Consider the following 17045-nt stretch of genomic DNA (forward strand, 5'->3'; position numbering starts at 1 on the left):
ATATATATATATAGCAATAAAAATAAAAAAAAATTAGGGTGTCCATGGGTTAATTCGAAAATCGGGATGCTGTCGACGAATTGATCCTAGTGGAGACATTAAATTTTAATAATTTAGTTATTTTTAATTTGATGAAAATTTGATTTAAAATATGATATTTGACGTATCAGGTTCGAGAAGGATTTTCGAGATCCCTAGAATTTTTAGTTGGACTTTCTTTTGAGGTAAGTAGTGTTTACTTTTACTGAATTTATCTGATAAATTATGAATTAAATAAATTTATGCATGCTTGCAATTGTAATTATTTATTGAAATAATTGTTGAAAATTATTTATTATAAAAGTTAATTGTAGAAAATTATTTATGATTGAAGTTATTTGTGGAACAATTATTTTGATGATATATGATCTCAAAGAATGTTATAATTGATTTGATTCGAATATCAATTAATTTTATTATTCTTGAAAATAATATATGAATTGGAAGACAATATGAAATTGACAATCTGACTGTGTTGAGGACCCCGCCAATGGGGGCATATACGTTGGCAATTGATTGTCCTGAGGGTTTACGTCGCCAGTAAGACCAGCGACATGTCGCCAGATAGACCAGCGACAAAACCGCCAGTTAGACCAGCGGTTCCAAAGAACTTGGCTGCCAGATGATAAGCAGCCCACCACAAGCAGATACGCGGTATTATGACCCTGCCACAGGGATAATGTGGTCATAGTCATGGTTGGTAAGAAGAATTTAAGAAATTGATGAAATTAAGAAGAAAAGCATAATTGGAAATTATGATGAATTGACTTCTAAATATGATTGACAGTATGAATATGATTTCATGAAATTACATATTGAATTGTTATGCATAGTATTATTTGCTTGATTATTCAGTTAAAGGTATACACTGCTTACTGGGCTATTTAGCTCATGATAAGTTTTATGTTTTTTTTTACAGATCCAGAAAATTAGCATGATGCGGGATTTCGGTTGGGAGAGCGATTAGAGATGGAGTTAACTCATTGATTTAGGATTTTCTCAGAATTGATTCAAGACCTTTAGTTTTGCTTTTAGTATTGGCATTGTCAGACAGTTACTTTTTTTTGAACACTTAGTTTTGATTTGTTATTTGAACCAAGGTTTGATTATTGAATGAAGAAAAATTTATTTAACTGTTTGTGAAGATATCATGATGAGATGCCTTGCATGCTTATGGAAAAAGTATTCTATAAGTATGCGGCGGTTGCCATGACCCTCGATTCACAATCTCGGGTCGGGGGCGTGACACCGTCAGGAGCTTATGTTTGAGACAGCCTGTCAGGAGCTTATATCTGGGACAGCCTCTATGGTCTTATATGTGGATCAGTCGATCAAGATTTATGTCTGAGATAGCCCACCAAAAGCTCATGCTTGGGACAGCCTCCATGGGCTTTTATACGTAGGACAGCCAGTCAGGAGCTCATCCTAGGATAGTTCGCTTGGTGTTTACGCCTGGGATAGTCTGCATGACTTAAGTGAGACATTTGGATTAGATGGAGATTGAGGCATGATCTTGATTAGTCTAGAGCCGGAAAGAAAAATGTTAAAGATCATGTGATATGAAAAGAGAAATAAAGGACAAGATATGAAACTAATGCTGAATAAAAGTATTTCATCCATTAACATATAATGATGCATCTCTTTTGACAAGATAGATAATCTATAGATGTTTGCAGTATTCTAGATATTGAACATGAGATTTTATATTTTATTGCTTATCCTTATTTTCATATTATATTATTATATTAGTGTGATATGCAGAATTCTTACGGGACTATAAAGCTCGCACTCCCTCATTTCTCTTTTTCTTCTTAGAGTTACAGAATGCTCATGATTGGTTGTGGTTTGTATTTGTAGGTGAGCGGATGAATAGATAGAGCATTATTGATATCCAGTCGGATGATAGAAGGAATTGAATTTGTAATTATATAAATTTTGCTTATTATTATGAAAATAGATCATTATTATTTATAGATATTGAGATATTGTAATAAATTATTATAGGCCTTGCATATTCTTTAAAGCATCCTAAAGAGTGTGCGGCCATCACATATCTGATCCGAGTGCTGGGTTCAGGATATGATAGGAAGTATCCTACTTTTCATTTAGAATGGATGATAAGACCTAGAGGAAGAATGTTACATGAGATCACGATCATAAAATAATCAAGAACAACAATAATTGGCACTTACAAATATTTCGTTCTATTCTAAAATGAGGGAAAGTTCATTCCATAGCATCGACTACTTATTTATAAGTTGAATTAAAAGATGATCAAAATTGTAGCCAATACAACATCAAATAATCCTCAAGCAAATCAAAACAAGAAATAAAATTGTAATCTTTTGAAATCTTAGAAAAGACCCAATTCAATTGCCATAGCTCTTCATCTACTCCTTTTTCCCTCATTGCTGACCCCTCACCATTCTTGTTGTGCTTCCTTGCATACATTTAGTTCCTCAAAAACTTGGGATTCATCTGTACACTCATAGACACAAAATAACATAAAAATATTACTAAGGAACCAAATCCATGTCCACAAAAAAACCAGCAGAAGATGCTTCTTTTCTTTCTCGGATATACAAGCTAATCAACAATAAAATCAAAAGTAAAAAAAGGGGGGAACATCAACAATGATACAAAGCAATGAGGCACATGATACCATATACGTAGAAAAAGGTGAGAGAAAGGGAAATAAATTTTACCCCTTTGGTGGAAGTTTGCATGTGCCTCCATGGCTTCTTGATCCCATTCTTATGGGTCATATAGGATTGGTTCAGTCGTGTAGTTCTTCAACTTTGCCATCCTGATGAGAACCCAAATCCACAATTAATGGCAAAGAAATGAGTGAATTCAGAGAGCATAGATAGAGAAAGAGAGTGGAGAGAGAGAGTTTTATATGGATGGAATCTAAATAACAGATGGTTGGAGAGAAATGGTGGGAAGGCTTACCTAAAACAAACACTGGAGAAGCTCTTTCTACTGATTGCTGTAGCCTTCCATCTAAATTATTTGGGATGGAAAAAACAAGACGTTTGGGATTTCATCAGTTCGTTGAACCCTAATTAATAGAATTACTAAAATACCCTTGCTCTTTTCCAACATTTATATAGTTTTTGCTGAGAAGAGCACACCACCCTATGAAAGTGTTTTTTTTTTTGGTACACGAAATAGCATTCTATAAGCATAAATAAATGCTGATATATCAAAGGTGCATCCAATTATTGATGATTCTTATTACGAGAAAAAGAGATCAAAAGGAAAACAACAGTGCAATGGATAAATGTTGATATGATTCCTATTATTTGTCTTGAGGTTTATCTTGATATATTTGATATTAATGAGAGAATTCTATGTTTATAGAAAGTATAGTTCATGCATCCAAAGGAAAAATACTTCTGTAGGATTTAGGCTCTTCCAATAGTATGTTTGTTGCTTCTTGAATTGATTTTGATGATTACAAAGCATTTGAGGGGGTTACTAATGATTTTGGTTTGGAAAAAGACTTATTGTATTTCATGGGCAAAATCGTAAATTTATCAAGATCTGATTCGGAAGCCTCAAAGCAAGAACAAAAGATGTGTAATCTATTGGAGGTAATTTGAATATTTTTGGAAGTATATTTTGTAAGAAAATCGGGTTTATATTTTTGAGTCGACCCCATCAGTCGACTCATGGCTAAAAGGACTGAACGGTATGCGAAATTTTTGACTGACACACTCTGTGAGTCGACCTCATGAGTCGACTCCTTGGCATGAGTCAACCTCTGCTGCTCTGCAGGCTAAAATTATAGAACAGTCGTTTTCTGCTCTTTTCCACAGAGGTCGACCCATGAGCATGAGTCGATCCTATGAGTCGACCCCTATGACGAAAAATTTCCGTAATGGCTAATTTTTAATCTATTTTGATTGTATTTAATGCTCATTTAATGTACTCTAATGGCTCTATTTCAGTCCAGATTACTCTTCACCATTATTTGAAGTTATAAAAGGGACTTAAAGGAGGGAATCAAAAATAAGAAAAGAGATTTGAAAAAGGCTCTTTAAGCATTCATTTCAACCCTAAGCAAGAGCCCACTTAAAGAGTTCAAGAAGCTTTTATTTCAAGTTCACCAACTTCTCAAGAGCTCATTCAAGTCTCCAACCATCTTGAGAAAATCAGAAAGAGCTTCCTTCTAATTGTGTAAAGTGTATTTAAAATATTATTTGCTCATTAAAGGAGCTACATCTGTATTTCTGTGCAATTAACTGTTATACTCTTTTTGAGTTGTTGTTTTTATTTTAGAATGGTTTCAAAACATGGAAAGGTTGATCCGAATCTTGAATCGGATTGTATTGGGTTGGTTTGTACTCAGAAAACAAGTGTTCTAGCTTGGGATAGCTAGAGTCGGAGGTTCTGACGATTGTATTCGGGTTGAATACAGTTTAGTAAATTTGAATTTTCAAGTAGGAGCTTGCAGAGTGGATGTAGGTGCAAGGTTGGCACTGAACCACTATAAATCTTCTTGTTTATGTTGTGCTTACTTGCTTTCCTTTTAAACTTCTTTATTCTCTTGCATTCTTGCATCCAACTTCTACCCCTTGCATAAACTTCACTTTCCAAACTTATCCTGTTCATTGTTAAATAATCCTCATAGTTGAAAGTTAATTTTAAAGTTTTAAAAAACTAATTCACCCCCCTCTTGGGTTCCATAGCTGGGCAACAAATAGTATCAGAGTCCGATACTTTAGTCCTATTTTGATTTAACCATCAAAGAGCTAAAGATCTATGGCAACTCAAGTTGGCACTTCTTTAGCCGAGGGACAGTCCACAAACTGACCTTCACTTTTCAATGGATCAAACTATACCTATTGAAAAGCTCGGATGAAAATCTTTATTCAAGCACTTGACTATGATATGTAGAGTATCATAGTAAATGGAGCACACACACCTACTAAAATAATTGATAGTGTAAAATCAACCAAATCCAAAAAAGAATGGGATAAGGTTGATAAGAAAATGGCTCAACTAAATGCTAAAGTCATGAATGTTTTGTATTGTGCTCTAGATACTAATGAATTCAATCGTATTTCAATATTCATGTCTACTAAAAAAATATGGGATAGATTAGAAGTAACTCATGAAGGAACTAATCAAGTGAATGAATCAAAATTAACATGCTCGTGCATAAATATGAACTTTTTAAAATGGAGCATGATGAATCTATAACTGAAATGTTTACTCATTTTACTGATATTATAAATGGTCTAAAAAATTTTGATAAGTCTTATTCTAACAGTGATCTCGTGAGAAAGATTCTTAGGTCCTTACCAAGAACTTGAGAAGCCAAAGTGACCGCTATCCAAGAAGCCAAATATCTGAACATCCTATCCTTGGAAGAGCTTCTAGGATCACTGATGACACATGAGCTGAGCATGAAACAATATCAACAAAAAGAAGTCAAAAAGAAGAGGACAATCGTCCTCAAATCTACGGCTCAACTTGATGAAGAAACTGATGATACGAAAAATGAAAAGCAGGATGAAGAAATGGCTCTCATTACTAGAAGGTTTAAGAAGTTTCTGAGGAAAAAGAAACAAGGAATGAGAAAGAGGCCAGCCACAAAAGGAAAACATAGTAAAGAAAAGGATAAAGACCAACCCCTCATTTGCTATGAATGCAAGAAATCGGGACACTTTAAGTCTGAATGCCCACAACTGAAGAAGGATCCCAAGAAGTATAAGAAGAAGGCCATGATGGCTATATGGAGTGAAAGTGATGAGTCAAGCTTCGAAGAAGAAGACTCAAATAAACAAGCCAACTTGTGCCTTATGGCACATGAAAATGAGATAAATTCTGAAACTCCTATTGATTTTACCTTTGAAGAACTTCATAAAGTTTTTTATGATTTAATTGATGAACTAAAAAGCTAGGGGTAAAGAACAAAGAGTTAAAATCAAAGAATCAATCTTTACTAAAATAAAATGAGAGTATTTCAAATGAAAAATCTATCCTGTTTCAAAAAAATCTGAATTTAAAGAATGAAATTGCCAAGCTAAAACCAATAGTTGAAAAATTTACCTTAAGTTCAAATAAACTTAATATGATTCTTGAAAATCAAAAGGCCGTTTATGATAAGACTGGTCTTGGCTACAACCCCTTAAAGAAATAAAAATTTCTAAAAAATATCTATATAAACTCTTCAAGCAACAAGTTTTCAAACATTACTTGCTTCAAATGTAGTAGAATAGGTCACAAGTCACACACTTATCTCTCTAACAAATCCATAAATTCTAATGTAAAGAAAATATGGGTTCTAAAAGGAACCATTGTGACTAACCAAAAAGGACCCAAGAAAGCTTGGGTACCTAAAGTAAAAACTTGACTTTTGCCTGCAGGTGTGTCTAGCATCCCAAGGAGCAAATCAAAAATGGTATCTTGATAGCGGATGCTCGAGACACATGACTGGTGATGAATCCCAATGGCAAAGAAAAGATCATCGGTATGGATAACATTGATATCACTCCCTCCAAGTATATTGAAAATATTTTATTAGTAGATGGTTTAAAATATAATTTATTAAGCATCAGTTAATTTTGAGATAAAGGATACAAAGTTATTTTTGAATCTTCTGTTTGCATTGTAACTAGTCCTATTAATGAAGGCATTAAATTTGTTGGGCATAGGCATGGTAATGTTTATATGGTAGATTTGAATGATCTATCCAAAATAAACATGCAATGCCTAGTAGCTTTGAATACCAAGATTAATGAGACTAGTTGGCTTTGGCATCGTAGGCTTGCACATATTAGCATCCATTCACTTTCAAAATTCATTAAGAAGGAATTGGTTATCGGTTTACCCAAATTGAACTTTGAAAAGGATAGAATTTGTGATGCATGCCAACTAGGTAAACAAACAAGAGTTTCATTCAAATCTAAAAATATTGTTTCAACTTCTAGGCCATTAGAACTATTGCACATTGATTTATTTGGACCTACTAGAACTACTAGTTTAGGTGAAAAATGATATAGTTTATAATTATTGATGATTTCTCTCATTTTACATAGTTTTTTTTTGGCATATAAGGATGAACTTTTCATGTTTTCTCTAAATTTTATCGAAAAGTCACAAATGAGAAAGATTTTTCAATTCAAAATATTCGAAGTGATCATGGAACTGAATTTGAAAATTAAGATTTTGAAAAGTTTTGTGATGAAAAAAGAATTGGCCACAACTTTTCGGCACCTAGGACACCCCAATAAAATAGGGTAGTAGAAAAAAAAAATAGAACTTTTGAAGAAATGGTCCGTACCATACTATGTGAAAGCAACCTTACAAGATACTTTTGGACAGAAGCAATTAACACGGTATGTTACATATTAAATCATACTTTAATTAGATAAATTTTAAAGAAAACTCCCTATGAGCTTTGAAAAGGAAGAAAACTAAATATTGCATATTTTCATATTTTTGGTTGCCGATGTTTTATGTTAAACAATGGTAAAGAAAGACTAGAAAAATTTGATGTAAAATCCGATGAAGTGATTTTTCTTGGTTACTCCTCTTCTAGTAAAGTTTTTAGAGTTTTCAACAAAAGAACCTTAGTAGTAGAGGAGTCAATACATGTTTTTTTGATGAAACTAACGATCTTTCTTCAAAAAAGAATGAAGGTATTGATGATGCAGATCCTCTTATAGAAGGAATGAAGGAAATCACTCTAAATGATTCAACCATTCAAGATGACGAAGAACATGAAGACAAACAGGATGAGGAAGGTGAAGAACAACAAGAACAACCTCAAAGTACAAATGATCTACCCAAAGAATGGAGGTAGATCACAATCACCCCAAGAAACTAATCATTGGTGATCCTACACATGGTGTAAGAACTCATTCCTCACTTAGAGATGTATTCAATCATTTTGCTTTTATCTCTCATCTTGAACCTAAAATCATAGACGAAGCTGAAAAAGATTATAATTAGATTAATGCAATGCAAGAAGAACTTAATCAATTTGAAAGAAATAATATATGGACTTAAGTATCAAGATCTAAAAACTATTCAATAATTGACACAAAATGAGTATATAGAAATAAATTAGATGAACATAAAAATGTAATAAAAAATCAAGCAAGATTGGTTGCAAAAGATTATAATCAAGAAGAAGAAATTGATTTTGATGAGACCTTTGCACCTGTTGCTAGATTAGAGGCAATTAGACTTCTACTTGCATATCCTTGCTTTATGAAATTTAAATTATTCCAAATGGATGTCAAAAATATTTTTTAAATGGATATATTGCTGAAAAAGTTTATGTAGAACAACCTCCAGGATTTGAAAATCATGCTTTTCCTAATCATATTTTTAAATTAAATAAAGCTCTATATGGTTTGAAACAAGCATCCAGGGCTTGGTATGAAAGGCTAAGCAAATTTCTACTTAATAATGATTTTTTAAGAGAAAATGTAGACACAACCCTTTTTATTAAAAGAAATCAAGATGATATATTAGTTATACAAATATATGTTGATGATATTATTTTTGGATCTACTAATGAAACTCTTTGTCAAGATTTTGCAAAGCTCATGCAGGGAGAGTTCGAGATGAGCATGATGGGAGAACTTATATTCTTCCTCGGACTTCAAATCAAACAAACAAAGGAAGGAATCTCCATCACCCAAAGCAAGTACACAAGAGAATTACTCAAAAGAATTGGAATGGAGAACTCCAAAGCAATTGGCACACCCATGAGCCCATCATGTAAGCTTGACAAGGACGAAGAAGGTAAAAGTGTAGACTTAAAATTTTATAGAGGCATGATTGATTCTCTATTATATTTAACTGCTAGTAGACATGATATTATATTTAGTGTTTGTCTTTGTACTCGCTTTCGATCAAATTCAAAAGAATCACACTTGAATGCAGTTAAAAGAATCCTTAGATATTTAAATGGTACACAAACTCTAGGATTATGATATTTTAAAGACTCATTAATTGACTTAATAGGATATTCAGATGTTGATTTTGCTGGATATAGATTAGATAGAAAAAGTACTAGTGGAACTTGTTAATTTCTTGGAGTTAACCTGATCTTTTGGTTTAGCAAGAAACAAAATTCGGTAGCACTGTCTACGGCCGAAGCCGAATACATTACAGCCGGAAGTTGTTGTGCTCAAATCTTGTAGATTAAGCAACAACTCGAAGACTTTGGTATCAAACTTAATGAAACTCCCATAAGATGTGATAACACTAGTGCTATAAATCTCACTAAAAATCTAATTCAGCATTCTAGGTCAAAACATATTGAAATCAGGCATCATTTCATAAGAGAACATTCCAAAATAAAGACATAATTCTTGACTATATTTGTACTGAAAAATAATTAGCTGACATCTTTACCAAGACCTTAAGTGAAGATAGATTTTGTGAAATTAGAAGAGAACTAAGAATTCTTGATCCATCAGCTTAAGTGTCTCTCTGATTCCAAGGTATCAATGTCAAAAATTTTTTAGCTTAATTCTCATCTTTTCTTTTGAGCTCAAAAGCTCAAAATTATCATTCTCATGATCAATTTTTGGGTAAACATCATTCTCCTAATATTTTAAATTTTTTCAAAATTATTTCATCATTTTTTTGAATTTCTCTGTGCCATGAGTCGACCCCCAGGATCGACCCTAGGGTAAACTTGTAATAATGACTAAATCCTTCGAGCGCTCTCTTTTTGTTGGAAACTTCTCCTTGAGCTGACCCAACTCTCCATCCTCTTCTTTCCACCGAACCAAAGGTCTCCCTCTCTTCTTCCTCAAACACAAGTTTCCCTCAAAACTTCTCTCCCATCGACTCTCACACTCTAAATCGCCCACTTAGGAACCAAGTTCCTCCCCTTTTCTTTCTTCATTTGGAGCGATTTGAGCTTACCCTAGACTCTACCCATCTTCTCCAAATTGGCACATCACTTCTTCAAAATCTTATCTTTCCACTATAAAGTCTTCATCTCTCCCTCACATTTGCTCACTTAAGTTCTGTGTTAGTCCTGCCTATGCAAATGGCTCCCAAGATGAAGCTTCCATAGAGGAAGAAATCAGTCCGAGCGTTGGAGAAAAGTGTGCGTCGAAAGAGACTAGCAACTAAGACCACTTCTGCTTCAAACCCTGCTCCTAGTTCAGCTTCAGCTTCAACCCGATCACCAATCAGCCCCAGTAAGGTACCCCTCTCTGATAGGAAAGTAGAGTCCGAAAAAAATATTGATTTCAGATTTTTTAAAAAAGAAGGGTTCACTATCGGATCAAAGATTAAGGACCAAGGTTAGAAATTTTACTGCTCCTTAAAAGAAAATACATATGTAGATATTGTCAGAGAATTTTACCTAAATTTAGGGTACAGTAATGAAACAGTGAAATCCACAGTGAAGGGTGTAGACATTAGCCTAGATCCTGTGCTTTTGGGGCAGATACTTCATTTACCCTGTGAGGGGTATGCCAACATGGAACTCCCAGTTAAAGAGGAAGGAATAAATATTATCCTAGGGAGAACCTTCACTGAAAACCTAAACAAATTAGAGGCAAAGATTCTTTCTATTAAGATGAGACTGCTATACCACATGATAACTAAATTATTTTTTCCTAGAAGTGGTAGACATGATCTTTTTTTTGGTCGGGACATCTGTATTATGTATCATGTGATCACACAAACCTCTTGAACCTTCCGGTATTGATGTTTGAGGCTATGAGAGAGACCTTGAACAGGTCCAAGGCACACTTGCCTTTTGGTATGGCTCTCACTTTAATTTTTAGGAGGTTCGGAGTTAGCTTTGAGGGGCAGGCAGTAGCTAGACTATCCCACTCTGACACTATCAACCACCATATATTGCACCGTATGGGATTTTCTAAAATTGATGGTGGTTGGACAAAAGGTGTGGAAGAGAGCTGAGGATAGAGCAGAGCAGGAAGGACCATCCTCACCCCTCCATGATCACAGAGCAGTATCACCAGATATTCAGTTTGTTTCTGACCACGAGGCTAGCCCGTCAGAGTCTGCAAAGAGGTATACTTCAGTTCCACAGTCAGACAGTAGAGCACATCCTTCAGAGCTCAGATTGGCAGATGATCAGATTGAGATGATATCTCAGCGAGTAGCCTCCATTTTTTCTCGACAGTTGGGTATTTTAGTTTTTGCACAGGGATCGACATCTCAGGATGTATCTGATCAGACTCTGATCCCTCACATTTTCACTGTTTTTCAGATGATTACTAATCAGTCGGTACGCATTGAGCAGCTTGAGGGTTGTATATTGAGATTGACTGACAAAGTACTTGACTTGTAGGGGCAAGTGTTAGCTCTTGCCCATCCATAGCCGCATGAGAGCATCATAGAGATCTCAGACCTATCTGCAGAAGCGGCCAGACTTCGAGGAGTCTTAGAGAGTGGTTTTGACTTCCTGAGAAGAGAGATCAGGGACTTTAGTGAACATGCTTCTACTCAATTCAGTGTCCTGATGCAGTTTGTCTTGAGAGCCCTGAATCTTCTGGACACTATCAGACTTTCACTTGTAGCTCAGTCTATAGCTTTTCAGGCTTCAGGATCTTCTCACCCATCTACTCGTGCTGGCACCTCTATCCGTGATCGAGGCAGACGCGATCGAGGTCGAGCTCGTGGACATGATCCTACATCTCCTCACCCTATCTCTGATTCATCAGACTTCGATCCTTCCAGCCATGACATCTATTAGATCCATTATAGTCTGTCCTTTCTTTTATTTTTGTCTAGAATCTATCTTGTGGGCTATGGAATGTGTTGACTGATTGACTCTTGGATAATTTTTATCCATGATTTTTGTACTCTAAGTTGACTCATATGTATTGAAACACCTATGTATTCAGTCACTTTTGAATATATATATATATATATACTTTGACTTTCAATGAATGTCTATGAATGTGATCAAATTGAATTGCTTTTAATGGTATCAATTTTTCATATGAGATATGAAAAATAACTTATATTTATGTTGTGAAATACTATGAATTGCAATATCTTCTGAATGAGCAAATTGGTATATCTTTTACGTTTGCTATATTGAGGGGGAGTAAAACAATAAGCAATAGAGAAATAAGCAATCAAAGAAGGGGGCTAAAGAAGTAAAATTGATCCCATCAAAAAGAGAGAATATAAAAAATATGTCCTTAAAAGGGGAGTAGAGAATCTTAGTTGATGCTATCAAAAAGGGGGAGTAGAGAAGCAATAAATCAAGATTGAGCAATAAGTAATAAAGAATGAGCAATAAGTAAATTGTTGAGCAAATGGGCACATGTGTCAAAGAGTCAAAATCATCAGCTTTTTTTTTTCAAGCAAATGAACTTATAAGCAAATTTTAAATTTATAGCAAATTTTAAATTTATCTTCAAACTGCTTATGATACATTTCGTTCCAATACTTGACTATAATATTTAAGTGATGCATCTTCATAAATTTGAAATTCATGTTCAATACTTTATATATGCTTTTGCTCAAGTGTTTTGTCATCATCAAAAAGGGAGAGATTGTTGTTCCTTGAATTGATTTTAATGATTACAAAGTATTTGAGGGGGTTACTAATGATTTTGGTTTTAAAAAAAATTTATTGTATTTCAGAGATAAAATCATAAATTTATCAAAACCTGATTCGGAAGCCTCAAGAGCAAGAACAAAAGATGTGTAATCTATTGGAGGCAATTTGAACATTTTTGGAAGTGTATTTTGTAAGAAAATCAGGTTTATATTTTTGAGTCGATCCCATGAGTCGCTCATGGCTAAAAGGACTGAACGGCACGCAAAATTTTTGGCTGGCACACTCTGTGAGTCGACCCCTTGACATGAGTCGACCCTATGAGTCGACCTCTCTGCTCTGTAGGCCAAAATTACAGAACAGTCGTTTTCTGCTTTCCACAGAGGTCGACCCCATGAGTTGACCCATGAGCATGAGTCGACCCTATGAGTCGATCCCTGTGACGGAAAATTTCCGCAACGACTAGTTTTTAACCTGTTTTGATTGCATTTAATGCTCATTTAATGTGCTCTAACGACTCTATTTCAGTCCAGATTACTCTCCATCATTATTTGAAGTTATAAAAGGGACTTAAAGGAGAGAATCAAAAATAAGAAAAGAGATTTGAAAAAGATTCTTCAAGCATTTATTTCAATCCTAAGCAAGAGCCCACTTAAAGAGTTCAAGAAGCTTTTATTTCAAGTTCACCAACTCCTCAAGAGCTTATTCAAGTCTCCAACCACCTTGAAAAATCAGAAAGAGCTTTCTTCTAATTGTGTAAAGTGTATTTAAAGCATTATTTGCTCATTAAAGGAGCTACATCTGTATTTCTGTGCAATTAACTGTTATACTCTTTTTGAGTTGTTGTTTTTGTTTTGGAAGGGTTCCAAAACGTGGAAAGGTTGATCCGAACCTTGAATCGGATTGTATTGGGTTGGTTTGTATCCGGAAAATAAGTGTTCTAGCTTGGGATAGCTAGAGTCGGAGGTTCTGACGATTGTATTCGGGTTGAATACAGTTTAGTGAATTTGAATTCTCAAGTAGGAGCTTGAGGAGTGAATGTAGGTGCAAGGTTGGCACCGAACCACTATAAATCTTCTTGTTTGTGTTGTGCCTACTTGCTTTCCTTTTAAACTTCTTTATTTTCTTGCATTCTTGCATCCAACTTCTACCCCTTGCATAAATTTTATTTTCCAAACTTATCCTGTTCATTATTAAATAATCCTCATAGTTGAAAGTTAATTTTAAAGTTTTAAAAATCCAATTCACCCCCCCTCTTGGGTTCCATAGCTGGACAACAATGTTGTTGATAGTGATGTTTTTATTAAAAAAGATAGACTATAGGAGTGTGACATAATCAAACAAAACTTGGAGTCAAATTATACCAAGGTTTATAATATGACATAACTATGGATGAAACCATTACTGCAACCATTGAAAGGCAAAATGTTTTTATGGTAACCTTTGGTACATGCATCAAAATTATCAAAATGCTATAACTATCTCCCATTTTGGAGGTCCATAAATTTTTTTGTTACATTTACTTGCAATCTAAATTGGATCGAAATAAAAAAAGGTATTGAGGTAGATTCTTGGACAAAGAGTCAAGGATAGACCGAGTATTGTGGCAAGGTCATCCACATCAAAATGAAACAATTTTTAAAGGATGTAAGAAATTATTCAAAAAAATTCTAGCAGGTATGAAGCTAATATATTTCTTACCATTCTTAATTTCAAAAACTTCACATGTATATGATTCTCAAATCTTGATGATTATTATATTATAACAATTGTAGATCTTTATATAGATGAATTTCGAAAGATTAGATTGCCCCCATATACATTTATTAATTACTGTACCGAAAGAAGATACATATAGAGCTACAGAAGAAATTGATTCTTTTATTAGTGCGAAATTACATGATCCACGGATGATCTACAACTCTATAATATGATTGTATTACACATGATTCATGGTGCTTGTGGTGCATAAAATCCAGATGCTCCATGCATGAACAATGGAAAATGCACTAGAAAAATTAATGCCACAAGAGGTTTAACTTTGAGATAAAAGTCGATGGTAATTGATATATCTAATATCGAAGAAGAAATAATAGTCATATGGCAATAAAAAATGATTAGACTATCGATAACTACTAGATGGTTCCATATAATCTAAATCTTCTTCTTTGGTATCACGCATATATAAATATGGAAATGGTTGCTCAATCTAATGTGATAAAGTATCTTTACAAATATATTTACAAAGGTTTGATCAGAAGAATAACAACCACCCAACAATGTTGGGAAAAAGAAGAGCCTAGCAACCAAAAAGATAGTGAGAAGAACCCATCAATCAAGAAGAATCTATTAAAGAAGAATAACAACCCATAAACCAAGATCATCTACCGATGACCGGTCTCTAAATCCTCCATTGTCCTCAAATCTAATCCAGCACCTCAACCATTGTTGGAAATGGCGTCACTGACAACAATGACAAGGATGAGGAGAATGAGGCCCACCCCATCTAGAAGCTTCACGAATTCTTCCCTAAGAATCGACTCATCGAGATCCTCCTCAATGCCACCATTAAGTACCTTGACACTTCATCACCTCAATCCCGCCCATCACATGCACTACCAAGGCCAAAAAATTGATGATGAAGAAGAGCCCATCAACCAAGAAGAACGCTCATCGAGAAAGAACCCTTGCTAGATTCTTCAAGAAAAGAGGTCCATGGTGGGCCCGGCTTTGTTCTCGAGTTTTTGCTTGTTAGTCATGGCTGAGGAGGGGAGATGTGAGAGGTAGAAAGTATAGGGAGTGAGGGAGATGTAATTGGCTATGGTTCGAATATTGATTACAAAAAATAGGTTGGAGGGACTATACAAGGGTGGGACTAGTCATTTTGGGTTAGTTTAGGTGGTGTTTTTGAGTAGATTGTATTACTTCATTGGGCTCATATCCAGGTTCGGCCTAGGTTTTGGTTGAAATTTGCTATATTTCAGCTTGACTGAATGAGTCTCTGATCAAGTTTGTTGTCACATTTGGTCTCTGGCTTTTCTAAAACTATTAGGACTAAATCCAACCTATTGTTCGAGAAAAAAAATCGGATCGAATTGAGTAGATGCATAGCCCCCATCTGATGCGGCCTATTTCTAATCCTAAATTTATTTTTGCTCAAAATATTTTCCTTTTATATGCATCTTTTGTCATAAAATATATATAATATATATTATATATTTTTTAATACTGTTTGTTTGTCCAAAGCACTCTAGGTTTTGGTTGTTATACATTTCAATAATACGTTAACTAATATTCTTGGTCGCCAAAAGAATGTTATGACAACCTTGTTATTTAATCATAAGCTCTTTGTCAAATGCATGTGAGCTGTACACTGAGCCTTGTACTCCCTTTCTGTATTTTGTCCTCAAAAAAATGTTTCCTAGTTTAATGCCCAATTTAGTCTCTCTCTTTTAGTCACTTCACGTTTAATAGATATACTTTGTATATGTGTGTGTGTGTGTTATATATATATATAACACATTGTGACCTGGATCTTCGTTTATCAGGGTGTTTCGCATTCCTGTTTTAGTATTTCTCGGTGCTCATCTCTGGCTGAAATGAGCAGTAATGTTTTTTTTTGTTTTATAGGTTATAGAAAAGTTATACGGAGCAAGATGGGATGGGAAGCATCATAATATGACCTACGGAGGAATTGGCCGGACAACTTCTTCTTTTATAGTTGTTAGGAAAAACCATGACCTGAGTGCACAGGTCTTCAAATTGGTGGCCATAGATGTAATAATAATAATAATAATAATAAATAATAAGTAAATAAATAAATTATATTTTTTAATTTTTAAATTATATCATATTTTTTAAATGATTCTTAACCAATAAAATCAGAATTTTTGATCTGATCTTTCTAAACCGTTTTAATGTTGTCCTTCGATCAATTTTGATAATTTTTTCTCATTGATTTAGTTGTTTCTTGCTGAATCGATACTTATGTGGCACTATTTTTTTTTTTTGGATTGTCTCTGTGGTGACGATGGACGACGATAATTGGGATCTCTATGCGTAGTGTGAAGCTGTCAGTTTACGGAGTCATCGGATGATGACGGATCTCTCATGCTTGAACCTCAAAAAGAAGAGGAGGCATGGCCGGCAAAGGAGGAGATGCCTGCAGTGGCGGCATCCTCGCCCCTCCACCATCACCACCAATGACGGGGGCGGTAATTCACTGCAGCGCATCTTCCAAAACAATGACGAACATTACTTCTCTCTCCAACCCAAGCAAAGACAGTTCAGGACCTGGCAAGGCTCAGTCTGAAAGATCAAGAATGCATCAAGTGCATGCGGAATCCATAACGACGGCATCTGAACGACTGAAACAGATTGCTATGATAGTTCCCCTTGACCACAAGTTAAACATGTTCTGGAGCTTAATCAAAGAAAATCTTTGCTCAAATATATTGGTCTTTCTTTCAAGTCGCAAGCA

The 17045-nt window shown here is 34.7% G+C and overlaps 1 pseudogene; it reads right to left on the minus strand.

Annotated features, from left to right (window-relative positions):
* Positions 1-2313: 2313 nt before the first annotated feature.
* On the minus strand, positions 2314-2844 carry LOC109505101 (large ribosomal subunit protein eL29y-like; annotated as a pseudogene).
* Between the last annotated feature and the right edge of the window lie 14201 nt (positions 2845-17045).

This window comes from Elaeis guineensis, chromosome 6, assembly GCF_000442705.2.
Source record: "Elaeis guineensis isolate ETL-2024a chromosome 6, EG11, whole genome shotgun sequence".
In the NCBI taxonomy this organism is placed as follows: Eukaryota; Viridiplantae; Streptophyta; class Magnoliopsida; order Arecales; family Arecaceae; genus Elaeis; species Elaeis guineensis.